Genomic DNA, 19,138 nt, shown 5'->3' with positions numbered 1-19,138 from the left:
CTTTCCTTTTTTCTTTCTTCTCTTTTCCCCATCTCCATTTCTCCATCTCTCTCTCTCTGATTCTCTCTTCCTCCTCTTCCTCCCTCTCCCTCCCTTTCTCTCTCTCTCTCCCCCTCTTTCCCTGTCTTCCTCTTCAAATCTTACTTCTTAATGACATTTACAACTGTGTGATCCAAGGCATTTAACATCTATCTTCTCTTTCTCCCTCTCTCCCTTTTCTTACTTCTTTCCTTCCCTCCCTCTCTCTCTCCTCCTCTCCCTCTCCATTTTTCTCCCTTTCCTTCTGCCTCTTCCCCCCCCCCCTTTCCTCCCCGCCCCCTTCCTTCTTTTGGTTGGCACCTTCTCTGCAACTTAAGAGTTTTAGGAGGTTGTTTAGGGCACCAAGAAATTAAGTGTCTTTCTTGAGATGGCACAATTAAGATTTATCCAAATTCTTGCTTGAATCCAGTTCTTTCTGCATTTGAAGCCAGCTCTCTAGCTATATTGCCTTTTATCTAGAGGGAGGCAGAACAAAGGACCTCGGAAGTCACTTCCCATTTCTTCTCATATCTTGTCTCTCACATTTGCTTTTGGAAAAGTCTTCCTTCCTCATAGTATTGGGTGTTTTGTGCTATGAACCTACCAATACTTCAAAGTTTCCAAGGATGCTTTTGGGTCATCTCAGAGCACACTGTCCAGATCCAAATCCTTTGCATTCATAGCCAGGCCAGTTCTTGTAGCCAATTATACCATTTGGTGACTGCCCAAAGGGAAGCATGGGGGGCCTGGAGATAACCTTGGGTCTGGAGTCAGAGGACATGTGGAAGTCTCTTCAGTATGGTAGGATTCACTGACAGATATAATGGTACCAGGTCAATGGCAATGGTTGACAGTATGCAATCTTTTGCCAATCACTTCTCCTTTCTAGCCTTTCTATTCCTTATCAATAAAATGGGAGAATTGGATTAAATAAGTGAATGAAAACAACATTTATTAAGCATTTATCATGCTTAGTACTGAGGATACAAACACCAGAGACAGTTGCTGCCTTCAAGGAATTTATATTCCGAAAAGCCAAAATAGACAGGGGAATGGAAGCCAGAGATGGTGGCTACCCCAATAGTCTGCGGAGTCACTTGGATGGTGAATGGACCTAAAAGGCATTAGACTGGAATATTATTGCTAGAACAGGAAACGGAAAGTGTGTGTGTGTGTGTGTGTGTGTGTGTGTGTGTGTGTGTGTGTGTGAGAGAGCAGGTTCCCCATTTCTCCCTGGGCCCTTTGCCATCCCTTAAACAACACAGGCCTGCCTCCTCCTGAGACACAATAATGACTTTTTGCTGCTCCCCACACCTTCCTCTGATAGAATCTCTGACATCAACTCCTTAGGACTTTTCTCAGGACTTGCCAAAGGGGTTTCCTTTCGGGTCCTTCCTATTATGTACTCCTAAATGAACCAGTCAGTAAACAATTATTCGTTAAATGCTAAGGATCAGAGAGGCAAAGACAAAAATGAAATTGTCTCTGCTCTTGAGAAGCTCACATTCCCACAAAGGAAACTACATTAATAAATATAAAATATATGCAAAGGATGTATAAGGTAATTTTTTTTGTGAGATATTGGCAAGGGGTAAGATATGCTCAGAAGAGACCTGAAGGGGGCAGTCGTATTTGAGTTAGGATTTGAAGAAAAGTTAAGCTTCTGAGACACATGGGAGAAAGGGAGTGACGGCATTCCAGATCCCATATGGGATTATGACCCAGAGTTAAGAAGCTGAGCTCTAACTTACATGAACTGATGCTGAGTGAAATGAGCAGAGCCAGGAGATCATTATATACCTCAACAATGATACTGTATGAGGATGTATTCTGATGGAAGTGGATCTCTTCAACAAAGAGAAGATCTAACTCAGTTCCAATTGATCAATGATGGACAGAAGCAGCTACACCCAAAGAAAAACACTGGGAAATGAATGTAAACTGCTTGCATTTTTGTTTTCTCCCTGTGCAGCAAGAGAACTGTTTGGTTCTGCACACATATATTGTATCTAGGATATGCTGTGACATATTTAACATATATAGGACTGCTTGCCATCTAGGGGAGGGGGTGGAGGGAGGGAGGGGAAAAATCGGAACAGAAGTGAGTGCAAGGGATAATGTTGTAAAAAATTACCCTGGCATGGGTTCTGCCAATAAAAAGTTATAATTTTTTTTAAGTACATCTTTGTACAACAGAGCAAAAAAGAAGAAGAAGAAGAAGAAGAAGAAGAAAGAAGAAGAAGAAGAAGAAGAAAAGAAGAAGAAGAAGAAGAAGAAGAAGAAGAAGAAGAAGAAGAAGAAGAAGAAGAAGAAGAAGAAGAAGAAGAAACTGAGCTCTAGAACTATCTTCAAGTACCTTCAGAAAGCAATAACAGGGGGAGCTATTATTCCTTAAGAAGGAGTAGAAATGAAATTATATGGAAGTGACTTTTTTATTTTGCACTTACGGACTGAACATTAATAATATCTTATATTTTTAGTGCTTTTACCTTTTCAAAAGGCTTTATGTAATCTCATTATGCTCACAACAATCCTGGGTTTGCTAGGTATTTTTGACAGCAGTTCATGTAAAAAAGACTTTAAGAGTCTTATTGGAAGCTCAATATAAACTCACATTGTGACCCAGCTGCAAAAAAATGCTAGTGCAGTCTTAGAGTTATAGAGCGTAAAATTAAGGAGGTAATAATCTCATGGTATTCTATCTGAAATGGGCCACATCTAGAGGAAGCCTTGTGTTTAATTTTGAAGGCTACATTTTTTCTTTGTTTTTAAATAAATTTAAAAAATATCATTTGTCTCAACTTGTTCCTGTAGCCCTACCCTTCCTAGAGAACCATTCCTTATTATAAAGAATTTTTTTAAAGAAAAAATTCAACAAACTTGATCAACATATCCTAGAATTGATGTAATATATAACATTCTTTTCCCATGGACTCCCACTTCTGCAAAGGAACAGGGGGAGGAGTCCTCCCATACTTCTTTGGAGTCAACCTTGCTCTTCACTTGCACTTTTAAAATAAACTGAAGTATTAAGAGGTAAGGTGACTTATCTGAATTTACATAGAAAATGGACAACAATAGAGATCAGGATTTCTAACTTCTACATCCCGTTTTTTTTTTTTTTCCTACCACAGTAAAATCCATTGTTTCCAGCGATCCTACGCAATAATTATGAAGAAATGTAGGACTTAGCTTTTAAAGGAGAGAAAGCTTTCCTAATTTAATTGTATCTACTCTTTCAGCATCTCCCTATTCATATTAGGAATCCCATAGATTTATTCATTGTGATTTTTTAAATGTGTGCTCTGATACCTGCCCATCCTACTCAGAACTTACTCTTTGCTTAGATTGGGATTTGCTTCATGGTGTTTTTGTTTTCTCTCTCCTTGATTGACTTTCTTAGTGTCTATATTTGTAGTCAGCTTTATTATGCTTGCATTCTACAGAATTATCTTCTGAGATAATAAGATAAGTAGATTATATAAGGCTTTCACCGTCTTCCTCTGAGCTTCAGCATGGTGTAATTGCTAGAAAGTTAGATTCCCTGTCCATTGGAAATAAATCTTGCTTATGATACTTATTAGCTGGGTGACTGAAATCAAATCATTTCAGTCTAATAGTCGATTTTCTTATCTGTAAAATGGGAATATTAATATCCATGATATCTACTTCAGAGACTTATTGTGAAACGAAATGAAATAATGTATGCAAAATGCTCAACAAATTTTAAAGTCTAATGTTAATGTCAACTCTGTGGACGTCTTAGACACCACAAATGAACAATGAACAATTGAATCCAATATTAAGAAATGGTAGAATTCTTTAAATGACCTCAAACTTTTCTTTGAAACAAAAGTTCGTCTTGTTAATATCAATTGCCTTTGTGATATTGTATGATTGGGAGCCATGGGACATGATGGCGGACTTTGAAGAACTGAAATTGGGAGTTTCTAGAAGGGATAATGGATTAGTACATGGAGGATGTGAGCAGATGATAGACAGCTTGTTATCAGTCAGAAATCACAAAGGCAAAGCAGTGAAAAGGAGGCAGTCAAAGAAATATACGATCAAAAAAGATGAGTTAGTCCTGTGGAAAGAGGGAAGAATAATTGATAATGGTCTCCATGTAGTGAGGAGGGAAGATGAGAATTGAATGGGAAGACTCCACACATTAGGATGGGAAGGACATACTATGTTCAATATCAGAACTTGCCATTTCTTTATATCAGAAAAACTCAAAGCAGGTGCCTAGTTTATTGAGTGAAATTAGGGGAGGACATGGGCAAAACTCACATAAAATAGGCAGGTATAGATGGGGGAGATCTATATTATTGGAGAAAGTATCCACCTTAGATCACAGTTCATTGTAGTGCTCTTATTATTTTGTTCCTAGAGATTGGACTCTAGTCCAGCCAACTCTGTACCATGGTTCTGTTATATCAAGTTATATTAGACAAGAGTTTTAATGTTGACTGTCCATTTATGTGTGTTTTGTCCCTTAGTCTGAGTGCCCGAGGGAAGGGAATGAATCTGATCATTGCTCTACTCCCTTCCTGGGTCATGGAAAACATTCCTTACTCTGTGACTATCCAATCAACATTTTAGTTGACGTGGGACCCCTTCTTCTTGACTTTCATGAAAGGAACCAAGGTTCTGCCATTTCAGAAGACATCTCCATTGTTACTACTCCTTTGAGCACAGCTTTGGGGGAGTTGGGAAAGAATGATTTGAAAAGGAATGATTCTTCCCACATATGGTTCTGTTTTTAACTTCATGTGTTTATTCAAGCACCTAGGTACCATGGTGACAGGTGCCATAGAAATAGGAGGGAGGAGGGGCAAAGCAGAAGATGGAATGGGGAGAGATCAAGGACCTTAAGCAATAGGGTAAGGGAAGGAAAAGCTTTATTTTTTGTGACATAGATGCCCATTTTAGATCAGAAATAATATGCACTGATATACAATATATATTAAGCACCCACTATGTGCTTAATATATATTGTGAGCGAAGTGCTCACAATGTAGATATATAAAAGAGATAGTCCCTATCTTCAAGGAACTTATAGTCTACTGGAAGATACAGAAGTTACAAATATATAAATTGAGGGTATACACAAAACCAATGCTCAAGGGTGGCAGTGGAGATTTAGCAAATAAAGAAAAGGTCTCTTAGAAGAAATAGCATTGGAACTGAGCTTTGAAGGAAGCTAGGGATTCCAAGAAGAGGAAATTAAGGAGGAAGAGCATTCTAGGCAAGGGACATTCAGTACCAAGAGAGGCAGCAGATGGAAAGTCATGTACAGAGTACAGCAGGTGCCAGGAAAATCTGATAGTTTTTGTTCTTTTAAATCACTTTCTATGAACATAGCCCTTTTAGAGCTTGGGGACCTTAGAGGAGCTTCCATTTCCTTATGTGTATTGCCTGTGAAGCAAAAAGTATGGTATGGCGTGAAGAAATTTGGATTGGATTCTAATCCTGGCTCTGTTACTACTTATGTACTTGGAATAAATTCTCTCACTTGCCCTGTGAATTTCCTTATCTGTAAAATTAAATGCGGCAGCTAGGTGGCACAATATATAGATTACCAGCCCTGGAGTCAGGAATACTCATCTTCCTGAGTTCAAATCAGGCCTCAGATTCTCTGTGATCCTGTGTAAGTCATTGTTTGTCTCAGTTTCCTCATCTGTAAAATGAGCTGGAGAAAGCAAAACCAAGAAAGGTCTAAGTGGGATCATGAAGAATTGGACGTGACTGAAATGACTGAGCAATAACAAACAAAATGAAGGTTTCATATTGGGAAAGCTTCTAAGATTTCTTTCAGCTTTAACATGGGATCTAGAAAGCGGGAGAAATTAGAATTAGAGGGAGAAATAGAAAAGAATGGCTCCTTTGTTTACATATTATTATTGAAATTATATTTCCTGCTTGAAAACAGTTTGGTCTGTTAAGGGACACATAAACATCTGCTATAAACTTGTTTGTAGAATGTAAACACTTTGAGAGCAATTGATATCTTTTTTTTGGTAGCTCCAGCATCTAGCATATTACCTAGCACATAGAAGGTGTTTAATAAATGCTTATTGAAGCAAAAATAATTGAAACAATATTGTAAAGTTACAATAATCAAGCTTATCTCCAAAGAAAAGACATGAGAAGATAGTTCCTCATCTTCTTTGCAGAGGTGAGACATTATGGGTGGAGAACATTTTATATAATATCTGATTTTTATGGGTTGGTTAGATTTACTAAATTTTTTCTCCTTCTCTTTTGCTTTTTGTTATGACTCTCTCAGAGTGGGATGGAATGATACATTGGAAAATGTAAGTGATATAAAAACAGAAGCTATAAATACAAATTTCTTTTTAAAATAAATGTTGGTTGAATTAAAAAAAAAAAAACACAATACACAATCCAAGAAGTTAATTGCTCATCTAACCCTGCTACTTACCACTCTTATATTGTTACTATGGGAACACAAGATTGAGGAAAATCTTTTTGTGAGTAAATAACCCCTATCCAGCAATCCTCAGGTTTCAGCATCAGCTTTATGGTACAGTGGAGAAAGCCCTAGGATTGTAGTCAGGAAAATGAGTTCAAATCCAGCCTCAGACACTTATTAGCTATGTGACTCTGCACTAGTTATCTCGCTTTTTTATTCTGTGGGATAATAGACTGTTGTGAAGATTAAATTTGCATGTAACAATAGGCTCTGTAGAGGCTTATTCCCTTTTTCTATTATCCTTGATTTTGAATAGACAGACTTCTGGGAAGGAGGAAGCAAGAGAGTAGTTGATAGAGAGGGAGTCAGAACAAGTTGCTCAAACATGGAACAGAATCTTGGGCAGGAGGCAGCTCCCAGTGGTAGGAATCAAAAGGTTAGAGGCTCACCTTCAGTTCCACTGGGATTTTTGAGTAATGACATTTCTTCACTGCTCACAAGCACTCTGGATGTAGGACCTCATCATCTCAATCCTGGATTATTAAAGTAGCTGCTGGTGGATCTATCTGCCTCACATCTCACCCCACTCCAGAATATCCTTCATTCAGCCACCAAAGTGATTTTCCTAAAGTTCAATTACGATAACAACATCCTCCTCTCTCTACTTGTCATTCTGCCATCCTCTTCCCCCAAAACCCCACCTTGAGTAGGAGTAAATACAAAAAGCTGTTTGGCATTCAGAGCCCTTTAATCTAGTTCCTTCCTATCTTTCTAGTTTTTTTATACTTTACTCCAAAAATATACTCTTTGATCCAGTGATACTGGTCTCCTGGCTATTCTAGGAACAAGACATTCTATCTTTTGGCAACAAGCATTTTCTCATCTCTCTCTCTCCCTCTGCTATTCCTAACTATTGATTTCCCTGGTTTTTTTTAAGTTCCAGCTAAAATGTATCCTTCTCTAGGGAGCTTTCCTCAACTCTTCTCTCCCAATGTCTCTTCTCTGTTATTTAACATAATAGATACTTAATAAATGTTTATGTATAGATTGATTGAGGAAACAATTTTTGCACCTGAGGCAAGCACCACAAACCATTCCTAGAGAATCACAAAATTTGTCCTGGCTCATCTGAGGTAAGTAGAGACCCCGGGATACCACGAAAGCCTGCTGCCGGAAAGGTGGCTATGTTGAAGGAGATGTAACTAAATGCTAATCTCTGTTATATCTATTCTACTGGAGGACCACAAAATACTAAAAGCATCCTCTAAATGTGGCTTCTTGTAACAGCCAGACTTGCTTTGCCCTATTTGGCAAATATTCAGTGAACTTAGAAGTCTGGACAACAATTCTGAATAAACCCAAGAGTGTATAAGGCTTGTTCTAGTCATAAAAACTGGCAATAACTGGCATGTCTATCCAGACCACAGAGATGAAAGATGATCATCTACAGGAGAGTTTGGTTTATTTTATTCTCACTGTATGCTTTGTGACAAAAGAAAACACAAGCCAGAAATCTATTTCTGGTGGCTACTGTCTTCCTTTTGTTCTGGACTTTAGCATCTTTGGCTTAACTTGTCTTAAGCTAAGTAAACTAAAGTTTACTTAGCTTACACTTAGCTTTACACTAAGAATAGACCCAGAGGGGCAGCTAGGTGGTGCAGTGGATAGAGCACCAACTCTGAAGTCAGAAGGACCTGAGTTCAAATCTGACCTCAGACACTTAACACTTTCTAGCTGTGTGACTTGGACAAGTCACTTAACCCCAATTGTCTCAGGAAAAAAGAAAAGAAAAAAAAATTCTTTGGTTGATTCTCTTCAAGGGAGAGCTAAAAACAAGTTAGATGCAACCATATTGGCTGGGCCAGGTAGCAAAACACCAAGAGAAAGTAACAAAGGATGAGCCCATAGGACCCAGCTGCTGACAGTAGCAGGTAAGAAATTCCTAGGAAGCCTGAAGTCAAGGTCTTAGGAGTAGACCCGGCCTCAGGCAATATAACAAGCTAGGTAAAGAATGTCTTTGCTACAACCTCCCCTCCATCTTCCTGATTAGGTCTCTCTCCTTCTCTCTCCTCTCTCCCCAGTCTTCCCCTTCCTCTGAGGCCATTTGGTTTTCTCATTTTTTTTTTTCTCTTTTTACCAGCTCATGAAATGTAATATCAGTCTCTGAAGAGACTTTAAAGATCTTCTAATTAGATCTTGGGCAGCTAGTTGGCTTCAGGCTGGGCCTGAAGTCAGGAAGAACTGAGTTCAAATCTGGATTTGGACATTTTATAGCTATGTGATCCTGGGCAAGTTACTTAACCCTATTTGCCTCAGTTTCCTGATCTGTAAAATGAGCTGAAGAAGGAAACCATTCTAGTATCTTTGCCAAGAAAAACCCAAATAAAGTCACCAAGAGTGAGGCAGGATTGAAATTACTGAACTATAAAAGCATTGATAGAGCACTTTAAGGTTTATAAAACATTTTATAAATATTATCCCATTTAATCCTCCACGATCCTGTAAAGTAGGTGTCAATGGGAGGATTAGTATTTACCAGTATCCTTCCTTCTCTCCATCAATTCTCCTCCTTAGCTTTACCTAAAAGGCCACAAAGTGTTCCCAGGTCTTGAATGGACTCCGCTTCCCTTGACTCCAGTAGCCTGATCACTTAAGGATACAGGAAGTTCTACCCCCTGGAATCATGGATCCTCCATCTTGGTGGATTCTATGGAATCCACTTGAGTAATGGATGTATGAAGAGCATTTAAATTACCATGTCCTTTCCTGCTGACCAGACACATTTCTATCCCAAGGGAAATTGAACCATTTTACTAAGGGAAACAGAGTGAAAGGTTAAGTGAACTGTCCAATACTACACAATGAGCAAAGTTCTAAACCAGGATTTGAGACCGTCTTGTTGATTCCAAGATCGACATGCTAGATACTCTGCAACCTGGCTGTGTTTGTTTCTATTTTTGCTGGTTCCCCAATGACTTCTCTTCTAGTGCTGCTCCTGGAGGGGACCTGGATGACAACCATGGAGTTTTGGACTTTGGGCTCACTGTCCAATTAACTTCCTTTTTTCTGAAAGAATATGGTTTTGGAAAGAATCTCTGTGAGGGGGTGTCAATTTCTACATGGTGATAACTGACCTCATCTCCCACTCTTCCCTCCCTCCTCAAGATCCCTATCTTGGAACTGATAAATTTCTTGATCCAACTTTCAATATTCCTGCATTGCAGAGTTTTGCTGTTTTGAATTTGAATCTAAGCCTCTAATTGAATTAAATGTAAATAGAAAGAGAAAATGACAACCAGGCAGATGTTAAATGTCTCTATGTGTGTATGTGTATGTGTTTAAAGCAGATGATTTTCTTGCCAGAGGGAAATAGAACTATGTAGCGTATATAAAAATGATTCTAGAACTATGTGTGAAATTAGAAGATGATTGCTTGCCTGCTAAGAGCAAGAATAACCATCTTCTGCCTTCTGCTGAAAGGGTACCCAAGGGTATCCATCTTTTGCCTTATGCTAAGAGTAGTATACAAGGGCAGACATCTTCATCTTTCTGCTGAGAGAGATGCCCAAGAGTAATCATTCTCTGCCTTCTTCTGAGAGTAGTGCCCAAGGGTAGCCATCCTAATCTTTCTGCTGAGAATAGTGCCCAAAAGTGACCATGCTTTGCATTTTGCTGAGAGTAGTACCTAAAGATAGTCATCCTTTCTACTGAGAGTGGTGCTCAAGAGCGATTGTCTTTTGCCTTGTACTGAGAGTTATACCCAAGGGCTATCCATCCTCTGTTTTCTTCTGAGATTGGTGCCCAATGGTAGTCATCCTCTGCCTTCTGCTGAGAGTGGTACCCAAGAGTAGCCATCCTTTGCCTTCTGCTGAGAGTGGTACCCAAGAGTAGCCATCCTTTGCCTTCTGCTGAGGGTTGTATCTGAGGGTAATCATTCTCTGCCTTCTATTAAGAGTTGTTCCCAAGTAGTCATCCTCTGCTTTTTGCTGAGAGTGGTACCCAAGAGTAGCCATCCTTTGCCTTCTGCTGAAGGGTAGCCATTCTCTGCTTTCTATTAAGAGTTGTTCCCAAGTAGTCACCCTCTGTCTTCTGCTGAAAGTGATACCCAAGAGTAGCCATCCTCTACCTTTTGCTGAGAGTGGTACCCAAGAGTAGCCACTCTCTCCCTTCTACTACCTTTTGTATTCATTTTCAGTCGTTCCTAAAAACTATTAGTTGGAGTCTGGATCTTGTTTTCTTTAGGATTCCAGGTGATTAAGACTGGGACAAATCCAGGAGCAATGGTGTGAGTGTCAGAGGTCAATGGTGACAGGGAACAGTTACTTTCTTTAAGAGCTACACAGAAGTGAGATGGGCTACCTCAAAAAATGGTGGGTTCCCATGATTGACCACTTATCAGGTATGTTATTGTGGGAATATCTTTCAGCTTTTTTGAGTCATGCTTGACTCTTTGTGTCCCTATTTGCAGATGGCCATTTCTTTCTCCCACTCATTTTACAGGTCAGAAAACTGAAACAAACAAGATTAAAGGACTTGCCTAGGGTCACATTGCTAATTAGTAGCTGAGGATGGGTTTGAATTCATGTTCTCTCCATTTCAGGGCCTGCAGTTCAACTACTGTGCCTCCTATAATTGCCCTCCTTTCAGTTTCAGTTGGACAAAATGACTGCTGGTGTTCTTTCTTGATCTTGAGTTCTGTGACCCTAATTACAATTATAAACATAATTATATAATGTTTTAAGACAGAATTAGTCCTGACAATGATCTTGTGAAGCAGGTTATGAATGGGGATGATTTTATTATCATCCTGGTTTTACTGATGAAGAAATAAGCTTGAGAGAGATGTAACTTGTTTATGGCTGTATGATTCATTCATGTCCACCCCAGATCTCCAAGGGAGGTCTCCTGAAACCAAATTCAGTGTTCTTTCCCTACTTTGTTGCTCCTCCCCTCCCCTCGAGGCAGGAAGATGCTATCTAATCATCATATAAAATACAAAAATTGATGCAAAGATTCCCTCGGAGATTCTGCCATCTCCTGATTAACCAGGATTCAATTTTCAATAGTTTCTATTTAGTTCTGAGAAGTAACTTAAATTTCCCATGCTGCAGTTTCAAATCTGTGACTTCTCTCCATTCTTCTTTGAACTGGATACCACCAGACCCCAGGAGACAAGACAGTTTGAAAATATAAGAAATAATGGCCTTTAAAATGGCCCATAAGGGTCAACAAATAATGTCTATACAAAGAAATGGGGGCAATGGTGTCTGTGGAAGGAGACTTGCTTGAAGCAGTAGCGCCTTCTACCATGCCGGCTTCTTGATACTGAGTGACCAAGAGGAGCTCAAGCATCCAACTCACCCAGGAAGGATGGCAGCTTCCGTGGCAGGACCATATTCCACACGCTTACTATGGGTCTTACTTCCACTATTATATCAATTATGAACTTTTTCTTACTTAAACCAGGAGTTTTTAATCTTTTGTTTTAATCTTCCTTTGAAAGCCTATAGATCCTCTTAGAACAATGTCTTTAAATGTATAAAAAACATAAAATTACAAAGGAAATCAATTACATTGAAAACAAATGTACAAAAATAACTTCAACATTTCAGATGAAGAAGTCTTCCTCTAGACTAACTGACCTGGAGCTTACTTTGGCACAGCTTAGGTGACACAGTGGATATAGTACCAGGCCTGGAGTCAGGAAGACTCATTTTTCCTGAGTTCAAATTCGGTCTTAGATACTTACTAGCTGTGTGATACTGGAAAGTCTCTCAACCCTGTTTTCTCATCTGTGAAATGAGCTGGAGAAGGAAATGGGAAGCCACTCCAGTATTTTTGCCAGGAAAATCCCAAATGGAGTCACTAAGAATTGGACTTGACTGAACAACGAGAAGCTCCCTTCTCTTAAAGCCCTTTAAATCAGATTCCTTGTTTCTCTGGGAGCCTTAGCTCCTCACAGAGGCACCAGGGACACGCCATAGCTTCTCGAGTCTATGTAAGGAAAGCATTTGCTACCAGATGAGGTTAAGATTAAAGATGGCTTCATTCCAAACTTCAGTTTTCTGGCATAAACAAAGTGCCCTAGTGAGAGATTATCCTGAACATATTGCTTTGCAGGAACAGGGCAGAGGCCATTGATATTTACGGGCTTGTCTTCAGTTATATGATAGCCGACTCCAGAATTATCTCAGAATAATTACAGGGTATGATCAGGAGTCATACTATTTTTTTTTTCTGTGGCAGGCCTGTACTAATTCATCTTAGGGAGAAACTACCCAGAATTCACTGCATAAACAAATTGCTTCTTAAACTCAGAGAGTTTAATGCAATGATAAACGGAATGGGGAAGGAAAAAAACCTGAGTTCAAATCTTGCATTACTCATTTATGGGTCATGTGATCCTAGGCACATCAATTAATCCCAGTTTTCTCTGTCAATAAAAAGTTATAATTATTTTTAAAAAATTCCAGCTTTCTCATATATAAAATGAGGATTATGATGGTATTTTCATAGAGTATCCATGTGGGAGCTTATATTTTCAAACTGTCCTGGCTCCTGGGGTATGGTGGTATCCAGTTCTAAGAAGAATGGAGAGAAGTCACAGATTTGAAATTGCAGCATGGGAAATTTAGGTTACTTCTCAGAACTAAGTAGAAACTATTGAAAATTGAATCCTGGTTAATCAGGAGATGGCAGAATCTCCGAGGGAATGAGGGAATAGTCCAAAGGCATTAGAGTTAGAAACGACTTTAGAGATAAAATACAAACTCTCCTATTTTATAGATGGGAAAACTGAGGCCCAGAAAAGGGTAACACAGCTAACTAATGGTAGAGCCATGACCTCCTGACTCTGTTCTTTTTAGTAAACTACCCTGGTCTCTTAAGGCTCCACGTGGCAGCAGTGGGAATTGTAAAGATGCTGCTCCCGAAGGAGCTGGAGCCTTTGAGTGCTCAGTCACGTTCCTTCAGCTGAAGGGAAATGAGGCTTTGGGGAATAAAAGAGGAGAATTAGAACAGAGCATAAAGGAGAAATAAAAGCTTCTAGGCAAGAAACCCCAGACTGGCCAGGATACTAGGCCACCAAGGTCTCCCTCCTCTTGGAGAAGAGCTCTCTCTGTCCTGCATCTGTTTATATTTCTATCTCTGTTTCTCTGTCTATCTCTATCTCTAACTTTCTGTCCCAGTCTCTTTGTCTCTCTCACTGTCTCTGTCTCTCTCTCTCCTCTCTCTGTCTCTGTCTCTCTTCTTTCTCTGTCTCTGTCTTTTTCTGTCTGTTTCTGTCTGTTTCTTTCCTTGCTCAGTGTCTCTTTGTATCTCTCTGTGTGTGTCTCTCTCCCTCCTCTGTCTCTATCTCTGTCTCTCTCTTTCCCTGGCTCTTAGTCTCTTTCTCTCTGTCCTGATCTTTCTGTCTCTCTCACTGTCTCTGTTTCTCTCTCATTTCTCTCTTTCTTTTCATTCTCAATCTGTGTGTCTGTCTTTCTGTCTCTCTGTCTCTCTCTGTTCTCTCTCTGTCTCTGTCTTTCTGTCTCTCTGTGTCTCTCTTTGCCTCTGTTTCTCTCTGTCTCTGTCTCTCTTTGCCTCTATTTCTCTCCGTCTCTGTCTCTCTTTGCCTCTGTTTCTCTCTGTCTCTGTCTCTCTTTGCCTCTGTTTCTCTCCGTCTCTGTCTCTATGTCTCTCTGTGTGTCTCTCTGTCTCTGTCTCTGTCTCTTTTTTTCTCTTTCTTTGTCTGTGTCTGTGTCTGTCTCTCTCTGTCTCTCTATTTCTATCTCCGTCTCTGTCTCTCTCTGGCTTTCTTTTTGTCTTTTTCTCTTCGTCTCTGTCTGCCTGCCTTCTCTCCCTGCTCTCTGTGTCTTTCCTCCCTCTATCCCTCTCTGTCTCTATGTTTCTCTTCCTCTCTGCCCTTTCTCTTACTATCTCTCATCTTTCTTTGTTTCACAACCTTTGAGTATACTAAGCTTCCTCTATGACAACCCTTCATTCTGGGCACTCTGTGCCTTCTTGATGCCCCTTCCCTGTTCCTACCCTGAGCCACCAAAGAGCTCTCATTTTCCACATTCTCCTTTCCCTCCACCCTGACCTCCATACACAATGAAACTTCTTTGTCCCAAATCTAATTCCCTGGGCACCCAGGTGTCACTTAACAATCTGATAAACTAATTTCTGTTAATGAGAGAGCGACAAGACTACTCCCAAGTAACCTAGCACCAAGACAATGTTTCTGCCTTTGTTGTATGATCCATTAGTGACTTCAGTCTAGTGGTTATTATTAACTTGCTTCAAGTAAGTCAGAATGAGTAAACTAGGGGGATTCTTAGAGATCCTCTACCTCCCCCCCTCTAATTTTACAAAGAAACTGAGGTCCAAACCTTGTGTTGTTTTAAACACAATATCAATGAATTCTTACAAGAGGATATTTATTTCAAAGATAAAAGTGAAATAACTTTCCCAAGGTCAAACAACCTGTGCATGACAAGCAAACTACTCTGATATTTTTGCCAAGAAAGATCCAAATGGGATCATGAAGAGTTGGACTACATAACTAAACAACAATAGATAATTCTCTGTCAATATCTTCCCTCCTCCTAGAGGTTAGAATCATTCTCAGTCCCCAAGCAACCCAGCCTTACTTCTGATGCTGGTATTGCTCCGTTGGATTTCCTTAAATACCTGAGCTCCTAAATCCTAAAAGAGCTACCTGGGCAATAATTACTTCTACGAAGACTGAATAAAAGCTCTCTCCAGGATAGCCATGGTGGAGCAGTCTAAAATCAGAGCCTTTACACTTAGATTCCACCTCTGGGACTTTCATGAACTTTTGGGTAATTATTGAATTGCTCTTGCCCTTAAAATTCTCACCTGTAAAGATAAGAGCATTGGACTTTATGAACTTGGGTAATTATTGAATTGCTCTTGCCCTTAGAAGTCTCACCTGTAAAGGATCCCAGCTTCTTAAAATGTGGTTTACAACCTCACGTGGGGTCCTGTAACTGAATGTGGGGGTTGTGAGATTATGTTTTATTATCAGTAAATGTTTGATACCTATTTTATATACGTATAATACTTGGTGATGAGGTTCTGGATAGCCCAAGGCGGTTGGCAGAGAGGGACTGGAGCACTGATTAAATTACTCCCTGGAGCAGGCAGTGAAAAGGCTCTGATACAGATCAGTTTAGCTTAGTGGTCCTACCTCTCTGGAAGTTTCCCCCTTTCCCTTCCCACCCTACTCCCTGCCTCAATTGGGTGGCCCCACTTTGCTGCATCCAGCCAGGAAATCTAAGTTATATCAAGCCCCTGACACCGACTCTCTGGGTGGTTGTGGGCAGCCTCACCTTGTTATGTCCTGTCAGAAATCCCAGTCGTGTTCCTGAGGTTAAATTTCCTCTTAAATCTGCTTATGGCCCATACCGTCTTTGCTGCAGTCCTTCGGGTCAGTCTGCCATGGCACTTTGCCTTATGGTTCCTTTCCCTTTCCTTCCTCCATGCCATATTGTGTCTCTTCTCATACCCCCACTCTTCTCTTCTCTCACCCCCCACCATGCCTTCTGGTGCCTTTCTCTAACTTTTTTAGAGTGCTAAATCCTTTTTAGATTTAGCTTGCCACCTAAGAACATGTCCCAACTTTTTGGAGTATTTCATTTCTCCTGCCTAACTAGGGAACTTGCCCTTTCCATCATTAATTGTTAAAGCCCCTTCTTTCCTTGCTATATTTCTGATTGAGCAAATCATTTACCTTTTCTAAGCTTCATCTGTAACATGAAGTGATTACATGATCTCTGAGGTGATTTCCAGTTCTAAAAATGTGAAGATTTTCTGTGTGATTATTGGAACTTTGCTTCTGTCTTCTTCTCATGTTACTGTTGGGAGGCACAAGAAGAAATCCTTTGCTTCCTCATTTTTAGGCTATTGGAAAATGAGTGGTTTCATTGAAAATAAACGAGCTACTTGGGGGAGGTGGGGGAGCAAGGTGGGAGTCATTTGTGGTACAACAAAACAAATAAACTGCCTTGTGTGTCCTTAGCTAAGCTTTCCCTATTTATGTGTGTGCTCTTTTTATGAAGTTCATGTGGGTAGAGACCATGACTGAAGTATCTGGGGAAATTAGATCTGGAACAGAAGAAAGATGAAATGGCTTAACTACCCTTTCTTCACCAATTTTTATCTGGGAAAGAAAAACAATCATGTAAGATCACTGTTCTTATCTGTATACTAAATATAATGACATTTGCCTTATGTTCAGCATTTAAAGTCTTTCACAATCTATTTCTTCCTTTTCAGTCTTTTTTAAAAATTATTTTTATTTATGGACTAAAACAAACATTTCTATAATAGTGCAATTAAAAAATGATTGCACATGAAATTACAAATCAATTATATACATCTTGTAATTGCTTTTGAATATATAATAAAGTTATCGTGTACATTTGTTTTTCTCTCTCCCTCCCCAACTTGCTGTAGAAAAGGCTACCATTACATATATACATCCATGTACATACATGCACACATGTGTACACATGCATATATACATATCTAAAATCATTCTAGACGTACTTCTATTTATCCCTTTTTTCTCTGGATGCAGCCTTTTTTACATGTTCATTGCTGTTCTTTGCATGGGATTCTCTATCTCCTGATTCAGTATGTTTCACTGGCTGTCGCCATAGGTCTGGATTCTCTCATTCTTCATCTCATACTCTTGTCTTTCTTTCTAATTCACTTCAAACTCTACTTTTGGCCATCCCATGGAATGTTTCCTCAGAGATTTCCTATGTACATATACTTATTTACATATTGTTTTCCCCATTAGAATATGAGCTACTTTGGGGCACAGGCTGTATTATTTTTGCTTTTCTTTGTATTACCAGGGCTTAGCTCAGTTCCTGGCACATAGAGATTAATAAATGCTTATCAAATTACAGAACTGACCATAAGCTAAGAGACATGACTGCTATTTTTGAGAAATCTTCTAGAAAAAACTCCATTTTCTTTCCCAGATGACCTGGATATATTTATTTCCTGATTTAGCTTCATACCTTTGTAAATTAGTTTTGTCATGCTAAGATTATGTTGTTGCCAGTGACCTATTCTGGAGGAAGAAGAAGAAGTGGAGTAGAGGCTGATAATTGTTTAACACCTGGCTTTCAAAAAAATTACACAGAAAATAGTTTTAAGTTTAACAAAGGTTAAGATTTTTTTTATTACTTTCTTAAGTTTAGGCAATTAATAAAATAATAATTTAAACCAATTTGTTGCTTTGCTGATTTTTAAGATATAAAATGTTCTTCACTGAAAATTTAACAATTAGCTCTTGAGAGTCAGTCTGACCTGGCTCCAGCACACCCTGGATATATTTATTCCCTGATTTAATCTCATACCTTTAGCAAATTAGTTTTGTGATACTGAGATTATGTTGCTGCCAGTGATCTGTTCTGGAGGAAGTAGAACTGGGGTAGACACAGGTGAATGCTGGTAATTGTTTAACACCTGGCTCTCAAAAAAAATAATTTACGTACCCCAGCATAGGTGATCTTGGCTGAGCTAAATCCCCATAGTCATCCAATCCAATGACTTCATTTTATTTATGAGATTTTGGAGACCCTGAGAATAAGTAGCTGAGCTATAGTTTGAACCCTGGTCCTTCAGGTGCCATGGAACATTGAGATGTAGAATCAAGGGACTTGGAATGAGTCCAACTCCATCACTTCCTACTTATGTAATCTGTGAAGGGGGAAAGGAATAGGCATTTATAGAAACACTGTGCTAAATGCTTTGCAAATATTATCTTGCTTGATCCTCACAACAATATTTTGAGGAAGGTGATGTTATTATTCCCATTTTGCAGTTGAGAGAATTAAGGCAAACAGAGCCAGTAACTGTTTAGGTCTTCTTGACTCCACTTCCAATGGTCTATTTACTTTACCATTTAGAGATCTTAGTCAATCTCCTGTAAGATTTCAAGTGGATAATCTCTACTGTCCCTTCCAACTCTGATCCATGATCCCATGACCCTTTGAGACCATCAGTGGTGCTCTGAAGCTGGCTTAAACTGGCTCCTGAGAGATGATTGCTAAATTTTCATTATGCATATTTTTAGTTTGGAAATGGGCAAAACCAAAACCAAAACCTATGTGATACAGTAGATAGAACACTGGATCTGGAATCAAGAAGCCATCTGAGTTCAAATCTAGCCTCAGACACTTCTTAGCAAATCATTTAATCCTGTTTGCCTCAGTTTCCTCATCTATAAAATGACCTTGAGAAGGAAATGGCAAACCACTCTAGTATCTGCCAAGAAAACCCCAAATGTGGTCATAAAGAGTTGGACAAGACTGAAATGGCTCACTACTAACAAAACAATCTGTGTTTAATTACAGCCTGCTTGGGGGAGGTTAGGGTGAGGAAAGGAGAAAAAAAGAAGAAAATTTAAAAAGTGCACAGAGAACAAAACAATAACCTACAAGGAAACAAAGAAAAGATGGATACTCACGAATATAATTTCTTCTATTATTATATATCTTTTCTTGAACTGGTAATTTATTGTTATATATTTTGAATCTTTCCTAATGTTTTGTTCTGTTCTGTTTTGTTTTGTTTTCCTTTTCTGCTTTTTTTTTCCTATTCTTTTTTTAAATTAAAAAAAGTTTTTAAAAAACATGGAAAAATAATAACAAAACAAATCAT

Source organism: Antechinus flavipes, chromosome 2 (genome assembly GCF_016432865.1).
Source record: "Antechinus flavipes isolate AdamAnt ecotype Samford, QLD, Australia chromosome 2, AdamAnt_v2, whole genome shotgun sequence".
Lineage (NCBI taxonomy): Eukaryota > Metazoa > Chordata > Mammalia > Dasyuromorphia > Dasyuridae > Antechinus > Antechinus flavipes.
This window is presented reverse-complemented; position numbering follows the sequence as displayed.